General features: G+C 34.0%; 1 protein-coding gene across 1 annotated transcript in view; it reads left to right on the top strand.

The window, feature by feature from the left end:
- Positions 1–526: 526 nt before the first annotated feature.
- Positions 527–13,063, top strand: part of LOC108739381 (sestrin homolog) — a gene marked incomplete at its 3' end in the record, with an annotated part of 175,954 nt that continues 163,417 nt past the window's right edge. The window contains 1 exon segment of the mRNA XM_025978517.1: positions 527–686.

Raw genomic sequence — 13,063 nt, 5'->3', positions numbered from 1 at the left:
TTTAAATACCTGTGTTGTGATCGTCCGTTACTTTGTGGTGGGATTGATCTTATAATTTAATTAACTGAGCGGATTTTGAAAAATTACATAGATTACGTGGGTATTTATTTGATGATTTATGGTATAAATTATACCGTATCATAGGTTAAAGCATTTCAAACGATCGATTGTTAGTAACAGCGCCGCGCCGTCGACGTTTACAAATGACCGTCAAGTTTTTTATAGTCGTACGGAACAACAAAAGCAGTAAATGTTTTGGTTACCAAACGGAACAGCTGATTTTGACGTTTAACATCTGTTCGTTATTTACTAATACAACGGTCGATGCAAACAGTGAGATAAGATTGAGATGCATTTTTCATTTTAGAAAGCTGCAAAAGATTTGAATTTAAAAAAAACGTTTGAATGTCGTTTTCTATTAGTCATTATAGGGCAGAATTGCTTTTTCTTCGAACGAAGAACGATGTACATAGGTATTTTCACGTTCTCTGCGATTGCGCAACCTGTCCTAGTCAGCTGAGTTCATTGTCAAAGCGTATCGAACAGCCGGCTTCTTCGAGACTTCAGTTTGCTGGTGAAATGGTGTGTTTGTAGTTTCTTTCCTCGCCATTATTTGTCAATATTGTTTTAAAGTGTGCAATTGCAAGGCTGATTCCTGTTTTCCCAGACGTTTTATCTTGTCAATAGTAAGTGGTTGTTTTTTTGTGGTTCTCTTTTTTATAGAGGGGGGCATAATATTAGGTTAATGGGTTTGCTTTGTTCTATGCGCATGAACCTTACATTAAACAAGATTGACTTGTTTTTAAAGCCGGCCGGTATGAAAAAATTTATATTTTCTATTTATCCTAGTGATAAAGGAAATAAACTAAATAGGCAAATCTAGAGACATTTAATTTTGTATTTTATTTTTCTTTGTGTAATATTGATATAATTTATTGCTTTACTTTTTTATTCGCACACAGTTTTGGTTTTTGTTCTGTTTGGCAATTAACTGGAATTGTTTTATTGTAATTTGTTATATTCTTGGGTAGGTAGGTATCTAATTTTGTGTTGTTTTTTAAATAAAAAATTCAGTTCTATCCAACAAAGAAAATCGTTAAGGCTGAAGTTACACAAATATTAGAGTATTTATGCGTAAATATTAATTAATTTAGCTATGAAAGTGTAACCTGGAAATGATATTTTGCTCAAATGTTTACTTAGGTACTTATATCTTTTTAAATGACTTTTATAAATCTATATGTAATGCAGCAATTAATTTGTCCTCTTGATACTGTAAAACTGTAAAATAGCAAAATGAGTTGTTTATATCCAGTTCATTAATATTTGATTAACTTTGTTAGAGTATGGTATGGTATGGTATTTAAAGATATACATACATACATACGTTATATTATACAGGGTGCGCTAATGAAAATGATGCAGAGTTATTTTTTTAAGTTTTATATTACGTTTATGGTGATTTCCTTGACATCCTGGACAAGGTAAAAACCATCCCAAAATTTCAAATGGCAAAGAGCTCGAGTGGTACATCAAAATAAAGGTTTTTGAAACAGCTTTTTGATAATACCAAAATTTGTTAGATGGAAGCAACTGTTGGCGACTAAATTAGTTACTTCTGAGTTTATCCATTAAAAAAAATTTTAGTACGTCCAAATTAACATTCCTTCTTTTCGTTTTTAAGTTACAAACGACCTAGCTATTCTTGATAATTCATAATCAACAACAGCTTGATGTTTTTTACTATAATATTGGTGTCAAATCGTTCTTGAACCGTTTTTACCTGTAAGTATTTCGCAGAGAAGTTGTTTTCGTGTCAATTTATTATCAAAAATAGTTTATTCGATTGTAGGGAAGGTTGATATGTCCGAATTGTTTTTTGAGAATGCTCATTAGGCATCTAAGATGTAACTTTGTCATACAGAAAAAAAAGTTTAGTCGGTAACAGTTGCTTTTAATGAAACAAATTTTGATATCACCATAAGGCTCTTCCAAAAATCTTTAATTTGATGTATCACTCGACCCCCCTCTTGCTACTTGAAATTTTAGGGGTGGTTCTTGCCCTGTCCAAGGTGTCAAGGAAATTACTATTTTCTAACATAAAACATAAAAAGTTGATGTTTCTATGACCATTTTCGCATAACTTCTGTACGAACCGAAAATTATTAAACCATATTTAAACTCATAATACCTACAGGGTGACTCTTAAAGGACTTTACAACTTTGAAATACAGTCGTTAATTGTACGGTTTTAAATGCAAACGTGTTTTTAACACACGTCATAATCGTCTGTGGAACGTGCAGCTCGCGAGGAGCACCCCAGGTCGATTTCGTAGGGCTGTTGACAAAACTTTGTATCACTTGCTCAACGATTTCATTAGATATTGATGATAGATGATTTCATATGTTTTACCGAGTACCCTGTTTTTAAAAAGAAAATTACTAGGCCTACTAGGAGAATCTTTAGGAAATTAACTTGCATTGTTGTCGCTGACTTTAATGTTTCAAACTAAAACACACAGTGCTCGGATTCAGTGGAGGCAGCCATCTTTAATGCAACTGCCGTTAACGCTCGTTACGGTGTGATTTAGTACTAGCGAGTTACGTCAGCCATAACCTAATGTGTGTCCCTATAAGCTGACACTACAATCAACACTGTAGGTTTTGAATCACCCTGTATATTAAAGTACCCTTTAAGAAATTGATGAAAACTTTCCAATTTTGAAGTTTTCGACACTAAAAATTATTTCAGTGTTAAAATATCGTGTGCGAGGGGTATAATATGATTAATTGAATAATGACTAAAGGAGATAATTCTGGAATTCATCTAAACATGCTTTATGTGTAAAGTTAGTAATACTTATTTTCCTTTCGGCATTAGGTTCTGTTTGTGGAAATATTAGCTGTGTGTTTGTTAGCAGAAAATTCCTTCGTGTTTGTAGGAAACCCTGTTTGATAAGTTGCCAAGTAAATTTTACCGGTCTTTAGCAAAGTAATGGTATGTCAAACCAAAAATAATTAAAGTAGGTGTACGGTACTAGTGAAGTATAGGTAACTATTAATGACGTATTGTTTAATACGTCCCAGGTAGTAGATTGAAAAACTGACACCTTGAAAACAATCATTTTATTGTTTAGAATGAATTTACTTTCAATTATCTTTTTTCGACTTGCCGGTAACAAAGAACATCATAAAGTTCAGATGAAATAAGAAAAAAAAATCGGTTGCTGTTTTTGTATTTCTTAATGATTTACTGACAGGAAAAAATATGAATGGATTTCTTTGTTATGCTGTTTTTGCCCGATTGATTCATTTGCAGGTATGCTTTTTGTAAATGCCATTTTAAAAATAAAAGCATGTATCGATTAACTATAATATACACATTTATGTAGGTAGGTACATAGCAACAAGCTAAATGCATAGATGAATAAGTGGATATTGTAACAGTTATAATATATATATATATATGTTCAATGGTGATTGTGATATGTAGGTAACACTAGTTTATACCTAAAGTACAATAGATACAAATAACAAAAGTTAGTAAAACGTTTATTTTATAATTACGTAGCACGCAACATACAGAGTGTTTCTGAAATAAGTACCGAGCTTTCGATGGTGTTAACCAGATTAAATAAGAAATCGCGCGGTTAGTACAACAGCGTGATTAAAGATCAAAATATTTTTTAAGAAAATTACAGCAAATTATTACAATCCACATACAGTTTTGCGCGTGGATTGACAACGTAGGTGTGTACTTATAGCGAAGTGGGATGGAGAATGTAAACAGTGCCGGCTGTCGAATGGATAAACATCAACAGCTATACTTCATTTACTTTCTCTAGCGATGTGCCCCTTCCAATGTCTTGGATGCGCGCTGACAAAATCGTAGGTAGGGAGAAAAAAGCTCATTATACTCTCGACTCTTATTCATTAAACATACTTTTTCATACAGTACCTGCCAAAAGTTTTGTTCAATCATGAATAGTAGTGCGAGTCGAAAACAAGCGTTAAAGCCTTTAATATGTCTTCAAATATAAATAAACATCTCGTTGATATTTTCAGTAGTAAATGGTACCAATAACAGCACATTTGAGCAATGCAATTGTAGTGGATAAAATGGTCAATTTTTCCGTGCAGTACTGTACGGATTATACGCTCCTCACCGGTTAAGAGTTTGGCCGAGAGTTGTCTCCTTCCTTTTCTGGCCTAGTGCTGTTCTTTTCTACTTTGCGCCGGTCAAACTGAAGGTCACATCGCTACAGAAAGTAAATGAAGTATACTACACATAGTGTTTAGACGCCTATTACGTTAAAAATTAATTATTAATAACTTTTACTCGTCGCAAATAATGTGCAGGACTGTTTAAATTACACTTCAACGTGTAAGTATGAACACAAATGATTATTTTCCAAAAACCACTGTTGAATTCGCGAAGGATGCGCGACACGCGGATTTTCGTTACATCAGTAGTGACTTTTATGAAAATTCAAAATTCCGCCTCGTCAAGAAATATTCGTTCGTAAACAACATCCTATGGAAAAAGTTGGACTCGAAACGATATTGACAAAAATCAACTCGGGGCTGAAAATCAGTTGGAATGCATCAACTGTTCCTCTAAAATTTGCCTGTGTGTCACACGAGAGGAGCTAAGGGTTCGTGGTATTTCGCGTGTACTATTTTGCGAGTTGTCTTCTATGAAATTAAGGATTTCGTCTTCTAGAACGGTGTTATGGTTCGGGTCACATAATTGTAACAACAGCTGTTCCACAGTGACGTACTGACCCAGTCTAATGATTGATGTTATGTTGTTAAAATAGTTTATTGAATTGTACATTAATTGACTACATATAAGGTTAAACTTTAAATGAACAAATAACTACTGCAGGTTGGCTGTAACATAATCATCTTGAATCACACTTAATCTAACCTAACAAATAACAAACAGTAGAAATAATTCAAATTCAAAAGAAATACATCACTGATGCTACTAAAATCAGCTGATTGAATGCAACGTTACATTGTCGTTTTCTCTGCGTGATTTGCCAGGATCGGACTGGTCTTTGTTTCTACTTTCAAATACGCTTTCTCGAAAACAGTGAACTTTTGTACTACCAAATATTTACTTAATTTTCTTTCTTTATTGTGCTTTATCACCTCCTGCAAGCTTGCATTTATTTCAGTATTTCTTGTAGCTAACTTTAAGAAACCGAATGGTGACTGACTAAAGCGGAGATGTTAACCTATCATGTCTGAAAAAAGAAAGTAATTATAGAAGAAATTTTAAAAAAATATATGTTTTAACGAATCAATTTGAAAATCTATAATAGGATTCTGTTCTAGTATTTCACAAATCAATAGAAAAAATAATATTAAAATCGGCCAATAATTGCGACTCTTCCGCTGGGTGTGTGTAATCATATTTGTCCACTTGCAGACATACTCACATCCACACACAATATACACACATACGCTTGCGCCTATATGTGGATGGATATGTATATGTATTATGTTCAGACCTAAAGACTTTTAACTAACTTTAACTTAACTTTAATTATTATGGGAATTTCTATTTTTTTTTGAGAATGGTCGTAAGTCAAAAATTGGAGATTTATGGGACTTCTGACGATTGGGATCTTTCATCAGGTTGATGACATTATTTTCTCAAATTTTTATTATAGTCGACGGAAACCCATATGTTCCTATTAGTAACTGCGAGGATCTTTTGATCCTAACCAATATTTTATTAAATTGGAAAGTGTATCATTTTCTTTTTGCCAAATGCTACATTAAAAGTCGTCAGTCCTAAGACTGGTTGGAAACGTACGTCTCTTTCCTATCCTGAGCCAAACTTCGCATTTCCCTAAAACTAGAACAACTCACATCCTTAAGTATATATTTGCGAACAGTAATCTAACGTAGGTCTACCTCTACCCCTCTTCTTCTGTTTCTGCCTCTAATATGTCTCTGACTAGACTTTCACGCCTGAGAAGGTGTCTTACCAACCTATCTCGCCTATTTCATATTGATTTCCAGAAACTAGCGATTTTGACATAGAATCATGCTGTTTAAGGGTTCCGCGAATCAGTTGCTTGGTCTAATGGAAATATCTATATTACACCCTTGTAGTTTCTATAGTTATCGACCTTTGTAGTAGCTGTTTCCGATAGGACTTCATCCCGACTAGAAATTTCGGTTCGTTTTTTTTTTAAGGTTCTTATTAGGCCAACCGAGTTCCTTACTTGTTCCGAATGAGGCAGTAGAAGAAGGCCCTAGTTAGGAAAATAACACACTTCCCTGTTCGTAACTAACTAGGAATGCCCGAATTAGGGATCTAATCCGGACCAAATTAGCCTAATTAGAAAATTATTTAGGTTTGCCTTATAACTGAAGCTTAGAAATATGACTGGGATTTAATTAGGGCCTAAAAAAGCTAAGATTGTGATATGTAGGTAACACTAGTTTATACCTAAAGTACAATAGATACAAATAACAAAAGTTAGTAAAACGTTTATTTTATAATTACGTAGCACGCAACATACAGAGTGTTTCTGAAATAAGTACCGAGCTTTCGATGGTGTTAACCAGATTAAATAAGAAATCGCGCGGTTAGTACAACAGCGTGATTAAAGATCAAAATATTTTTTAAGAAAATTACAGCAAATTATTACAATCCACATACAGTTTTGCGCGTGGATTGACAACGTAGGTGTGTACTTATAGCGAAGTGGGATGGAGAATGTAAACAGTGCCGGCTGTCGAATGGATAAACATCAACAGCTATACTTCATTTACTTTCTCTAGCGATGTGCCCCTTCCAATGTCTTGGATGCGCGCTGACAAAATCGTAGGTAGGGAGAAAAAAGCTCATTATACTCTCGANGGGGCACATAAAAATAGAGGCAACTGGAAATTATTACGGGTTGGAATTAATGCTCCTTAAAGTAGACTAACATAGCGTTAAATAAATGGATAAACATGTAAAAAAAAAATACAACGTGTAATTATACAACACGCTACTGAAGTGAAACTTCTTCAAACACAGAAACATAGCGGGATGGGGGTTAAGGAATTGGTTTAATGGTATTTTTTGTAAAGTATGAATTTAAATTTTACACTATACATGCCGGAGTTGTCTGCAACGTTGCATTGAAGGATTGAAGCGCGCTCACAGCTCAAGCGATTCCCACTACGAACTCGCCTACGTGGATGAGTAGAGGGGGGACATCCGTTGCATGATTTCGTTACATAGCAACTCGCATGAAGCGAACTTACACTACCGTGCGTAAAGAAGTTTCACTTCAATCAAAAATGTGTTGTCATTTCATTCTTTCAAAATCTGAATCAATTTTTAATTTCTCTTCAAATTCGTCAAAAATATCAACAGTAGAACATGGAAGATCTTTTAATATATCGTTAGTTTCTTTTGCTGAAAAGATGATATGTTCGCTCCTTACACTATTATTATTACGATCAGTTAAGTGCTGCAATTTATATTATTCATTATGATGATATTGCCTAAAATACATTAAATGCAGAGTATGCTTATCTTTCAAAAGAAATATTCTATATAATTTACAGTTAATTTCTTTCATATAAACTCGACAACAGTTGCACTATGTTTTATAATTGTCATTAAAAAATTTAGAAATAGGGAAAGAATTAAGTTTATGGGATATTTTTATTTACTGGCTGTTCCACGAACTTCAAAATGATCATGATCAACCATCGGCAGGATCATCATAATTTTTGTCATATCCCTTAATTTCTCTTGTATTTTGTCATCATATGGAGATGATATGAAATGACCCTCTAATGTTTCAATTTTTTATACTTGTGAATCCATTTACAACTAATCTGTGTTTTATGCATTAAGATTTTTTAATACTATTCTGCTAAATTTTTACTACTCCAATTAAAATTATTTCAGATGTACACTCTTTTCATTAGCTTGGGAGTAATTAAGTATTAACTGTTAAAGGGCTACGGAATCTTATAGACTACAAGGCCATGCTAAAAATCCAAGGAGTGAAATGACTCTATATATTATATGTAGGATTGTAATACCATACCAGACAACAACTTTAGGCAATATGCCGTCAAAAGAGAAAGACGAAAGATTAGAATTGATTGATTGCAGGTATGACTGATTAGGTATCTCGGAAGTCAGGTCAGGACGGAAGGAGTAGTAGGGATATAAAGCAGAGGATAGAGCAGGGTCGAGTCGCCTTCAATAAAAAGAAGTCACTTCTATGCTCGCAAACAGTTAATTTAGAAATTCGAAAAACATTGTTGAAGGTGTATGTTTGGAGTGCGGCGCTGTACGGGTGCGAAATATGGACGGTGGGCGCGGCGGAAAAGAAAAGAATAGAAGCGTTCGAAATGTGGTGTTACCGGCGAATGATGAGGATACCGTGGATGGAGAAATGAAGAGGTATTAGAAAGAATAGGAAAACAGAGGATTCTATGGAAGTCAATAAAAAATAGGCGAGATGGGTTGGTAGGACACCTTCTTAGGCATGAATGTCTAGTCGGAGACATATTAGAGGCACAAAGAGGAGTGGAGATAGATTTAGATTAAATTACTGTTAGTTACTAATTAAGTGGGATGTTTTAGGGAAATGCGAAGATTGCGTATCAGCCAGTCTTAGGATTGACGATCTTACATTGATGATGCCGTCAATTTTGGGCGGTACACCTGAGTATCCAGGTAAAACAAACTTTAAGTTATGAAATGGGATGATATGGTACTTCAATTCCGTATATAATTTATGGTGTGTAATTTCACCCCTTCGATTTTTATCATGGGTTTGTAGTGTATTATCGAATGCGTATCCGATATGCTTTTTTGACCGAATCATTGTTTAGTTATACTTTCTTACAGAAAATGGCAAAAAGACTGAAATTAGAAATTATAATATTAATGCATGTTAATCGAAATTGACATATAACTAATACATCTTTTCGGTATCTATTGGGAAAGAATGTGAACGATAAATGAAATTTATTTCATAAGAAAGGTAACATATGTAAATGTACAGATATATATAACAATGAATGTTTGTCTGTATGTCCTTTATAGAATCGTAAACTATGCATTTGATCATGTGATGATCTTTAGCAAAGTTGTTGTGCATGAGGCAAGGTTTCTGAGTTGGTACGACCAATTTTTGACAGGAAAAACAAGAAATATTGTGTATCTCACAGCACTTCAATTAATCAATAAAATGACTCAAAATGAATTAAATATTTGTGTAATGTCTTCAAATTTATTTTAGTTGGTGGCGTAGCAACACGCGCAGGGTACAGCTAGTAGAAAATAAAAATTGTTTGTGTATGTTGTCGTTAAAACAGACAAAAAAATTAAAAAAAAGTTTAGAATAGGGATGGGCCGGGTATCCGGCTTGGGTACCCGATAATGACGCCAGTAGTAGGGTAATTCTACGGGGGAAAAAAAAAAGAAAGAACCAACACCGGAATAATAAGAATTTTAGGTTAACAACAAACCTGTTAACCGATCTGCTACAATTTCTGTTATTAGTAAAATTTTGTCACCTTTCAGACTTTTAGTGTTTATAAACATTATAATCGTTTCTACGATTTCAATTCAATCTCGTTGAAAATCCGCCAACCGGGAATTGAAATTTCATTGGTTGTTTATTTAAACGACTTTTTATACGAGACTTAATGTGGTTTGGGACATTGGTTAAGATGGTATATTTTTATGGACTGCCCGCCAGAACGAAGACATGAACCATTAACCGTAGTGGTGCATCTCTAGTTTAGGATGACATGAATTTGCATTACGAAGCGGCCCTATTATTTCAATTAACTTCTTTTGACTTATGAAATGCTTCATTGACTTAATAATAACAATTAAAGATATTTTTTGCGTTATCCCAAAATGAATGTTTGTAAAAGTGGAATTATTGAACAGTCAAAATAATTCAGCGATTTAATGACAAATGACTGATTGCAAGTTGATGTTAGTTTATTCATATAAGCCTAAAATGTGCAATGTACAAGGTATCTCATTTGGCACTTATGCAGGGTATCTCCCTTATTTTTAAAGATATAGGGTTGCGGTTTTCGCGACATTTTTTTATGAAATGAAAGATAGTGTCAGCAGAATTTTTATAATCCTTTCTGTTTTTGAGATACAGGGTGAAATTGAAAAGTATCACCTTTCAGGCATCCCCGAACCTCAGTTAAAATTAGTTTAAATCTATTGAAGAAGTTAAAATGTATTTTTATAGAACTTTTTCCGTAGAATCTAGTGGCGTCGTCAGATTTCTTCTAGCGTTTTTTTTTAGTTATAATTCAAACATGTTTTTTGAAGTGAAACTTTACGCACGGTAGGGTAAGTTCGTTTCATGCGAGTTGCTATGTAACGAAATCATGCAACGAATATCCTCCCTCTAATCGACCACGTAGTCGAGTTCGTAGTGGGGATCGCTTGAGCCGTGAGCGCGTTTCAATGCAACGTTCGTTACAGACAACTCCGGTATGTATAGTGTAAAATTTAAATTCATAGTGTACAAGTAATACCATTAAACCAATTCCTTAACCCCTATCCCGGTATGTTTGTGTGTTTGAAGAAGTTTCACTTCAGTAGCGTGTTGTATAATTACACGNAGTAGCGTGTTGTACAATTACACGTTGTATTTTTTTTTGTAATGAAACACTATATTTTTTTAAATATTTTTTAGACATCATATGGGCTTTTCAAAAATATATAATTACGTAGGTACAATTATTTTCAAAAACAAGCGCAAATTTAAAATTCTCTAAAATTTTCTTTTGTGTCTAATTAATGGCTATGACTAATTTCTTTCAAATAGAAAGCAAAATGTCACCCCTTTAAATTTCACGTGGCTCAACATTTACACCCCGGCGATGCCACGTTTTGCCAATTTTACAAATTAAATTAATAATGCACTTTGACATGTCTATCAATTAGAGGGATGTCAATGTTTAAATTATGAACTCTTAAGTATGAGCCATTTATGGCGTCTGTTAAATTTCCAATGATGAATAAGAACGGATGTAAGGGGAAGCATAGGAGTGAGGCGTAACAGTAAATACAAACTCTTTGTTACAATAATTTTACATTGAGTTCACCGAATGTCGCGGGTGAGTGGGTTTCATATTTTATTTATTTACCTACATTCGTTTATTTGAGGATACATATTTATGTTTAGTAAATGGATAAGTATTCTATAAAAATGCAAAATTAAAATTAACGTTATTTATAACTACCACTGTGCTGTTTATTTTGTAAAACTCATTTTCTGGGCATGCAGGGCATATACAGATACCGTTCCATCTTTGTTCAGCCGTAGTAGACATTACTGGGAGACGGTTTTACTATTGGGATTGTTCAGCAATTTTTTTTGAAGTGAAACATCTTTACGCACGGTAGGGTAAGTTCGTTTCATGCGAGTTGCTATGTAACGAAATCATGCAACGGATGTCCCCCCTCCATCGGTCACGTAGTCGAGTTGGGAATCGCTTGAGCCGTGAGCGCGCTTCAATGCAACGTTCGTTACAGGCAACTCCGGCATGTTTAGTGTAGCCCTAACAAAATGTATGAATGTATTTGTATGTGTTTGTGTATGTGTGCCTTCACTATACAGTCGAAACGACGCCACTGACGCCAATTCCTTAACCCTATCCAGTATGTGTTTGAAGAAGTTTCACTTCAGTAACGTGTTGTATTTTTTTTTTAATTGATAAATCGAAAGTTCAAGTAAAGATCTGCAAAAAATTAAAATTTGATTCGATGTTTGGTGTATTAAAAACCATTACAAAGTGCCTAAGTCTTTTAAAGAAAAGGGGCATGCCAGGCGTTACGTCATTATATGCACAAGGTTGATGATTGTACGCAACTCAACACTAGTTATTAGTCGTTACTGGCTGTATTTACGGAGTATTCTTTGTAGCTATACATTGCTTGACTCCAAAAATGTGCTTGTTATTATTGCATAATTTCAGAAAATAAAATTCAAAATAAAAAACGGATAAATGATTCATCTGTTTTCCATCCGACTAAAGGCTAATGAGAATGGCACGGCAACATGCCAAACAGAGATGTGACATTATCCGTCAAAAGCAAGAAATTCTATAATGTTTTTTCTTTTAAATATAAGATGATGATGACATAGAGTCTCATCATCATAAGGTCGTCAGTCCTAAGACTGGATGGACACGTACCTACACTATTTCCTATCCTTAGCTAAACTTCGCATGTCCTTAAAACTAGAACAACCCACATCTTTAGCTGTTTGTCAACAGTAATCTAGTCTAGGTCTACCTCTACCCCTACTAACTCCTATTGCTGCCTCTAATATGCCTCTGACTAGACCTTCATGCCTGAGACATAGATTAAAAATCTTAAAAAATGGGAGAATTAAAACATTTTTGATTACCAAAAACAAAGGCGGCATTCGACAATGCACACTAAGATGACGCAGTTGCCATTTTTGCTTCTATGAGCCTTTTGTCAAACATCAATAGCGCCTACATTATAATTTTTTCTTTTAATTTTGTCTTCCGATGTAGGTATCTAATCTTTGTCTTTAATTCCGATTGTTTTAATGTCTCCCAGATGTATTATACAGTGAACATGCCCACGTATAGAATTTATTTTAGATAAGCTTTTATTGGGTAAACAGGTATGTCATTAGTCAACTTGAATTTTTTAGAGAAAAATAAATAAGAATAATATGCAAAATAATAATACTATACTTACTACTGTCGTACATCCTTACTACTACTATTTTTTTGTACCTTTTTATAATAAAAATCAAAGTATGTAAAAATAAGCAGTAAGAACATAACTTTTTTATTTTGCAAGGCCAATTTTAACTGCCTTTTTGTGCAATTCCTTTTTTTTTGCTCAACTGATAGATTAATAGGAGCAAAAAATATATATATATATATTCTCGCTGATATTTTCAGTAGTAAATGGTACCAATAACAGCACATTTGAGCAATGCAATTGTAGTGGATAAAATGGTCAATTTTTCCGTGCAGTACTGTACGGATTATACGCTCCTCACCG

Source organism: Agrilus planipennis, unplaced genomic scaffold, assembly GCF_000699045.2.
Source record: "Agrilus planipennis isolate EAB-ADULT unplaced genomic scaffold, Apla_2.0 scaffold219, whole genome shotgun sequence".
Taxonomy (NCBI): Eukaryota; Metazoa; Arthropoda; class Insecta; order Coleoptera; family Buprestidae; genus Agrilus; species Agrilus planipennis.
The sequence above is the reverse complement of the archived record's forward strand: the minus strand, read 5'-3'. Positions and strand labels throughout refer to the sequence as shown.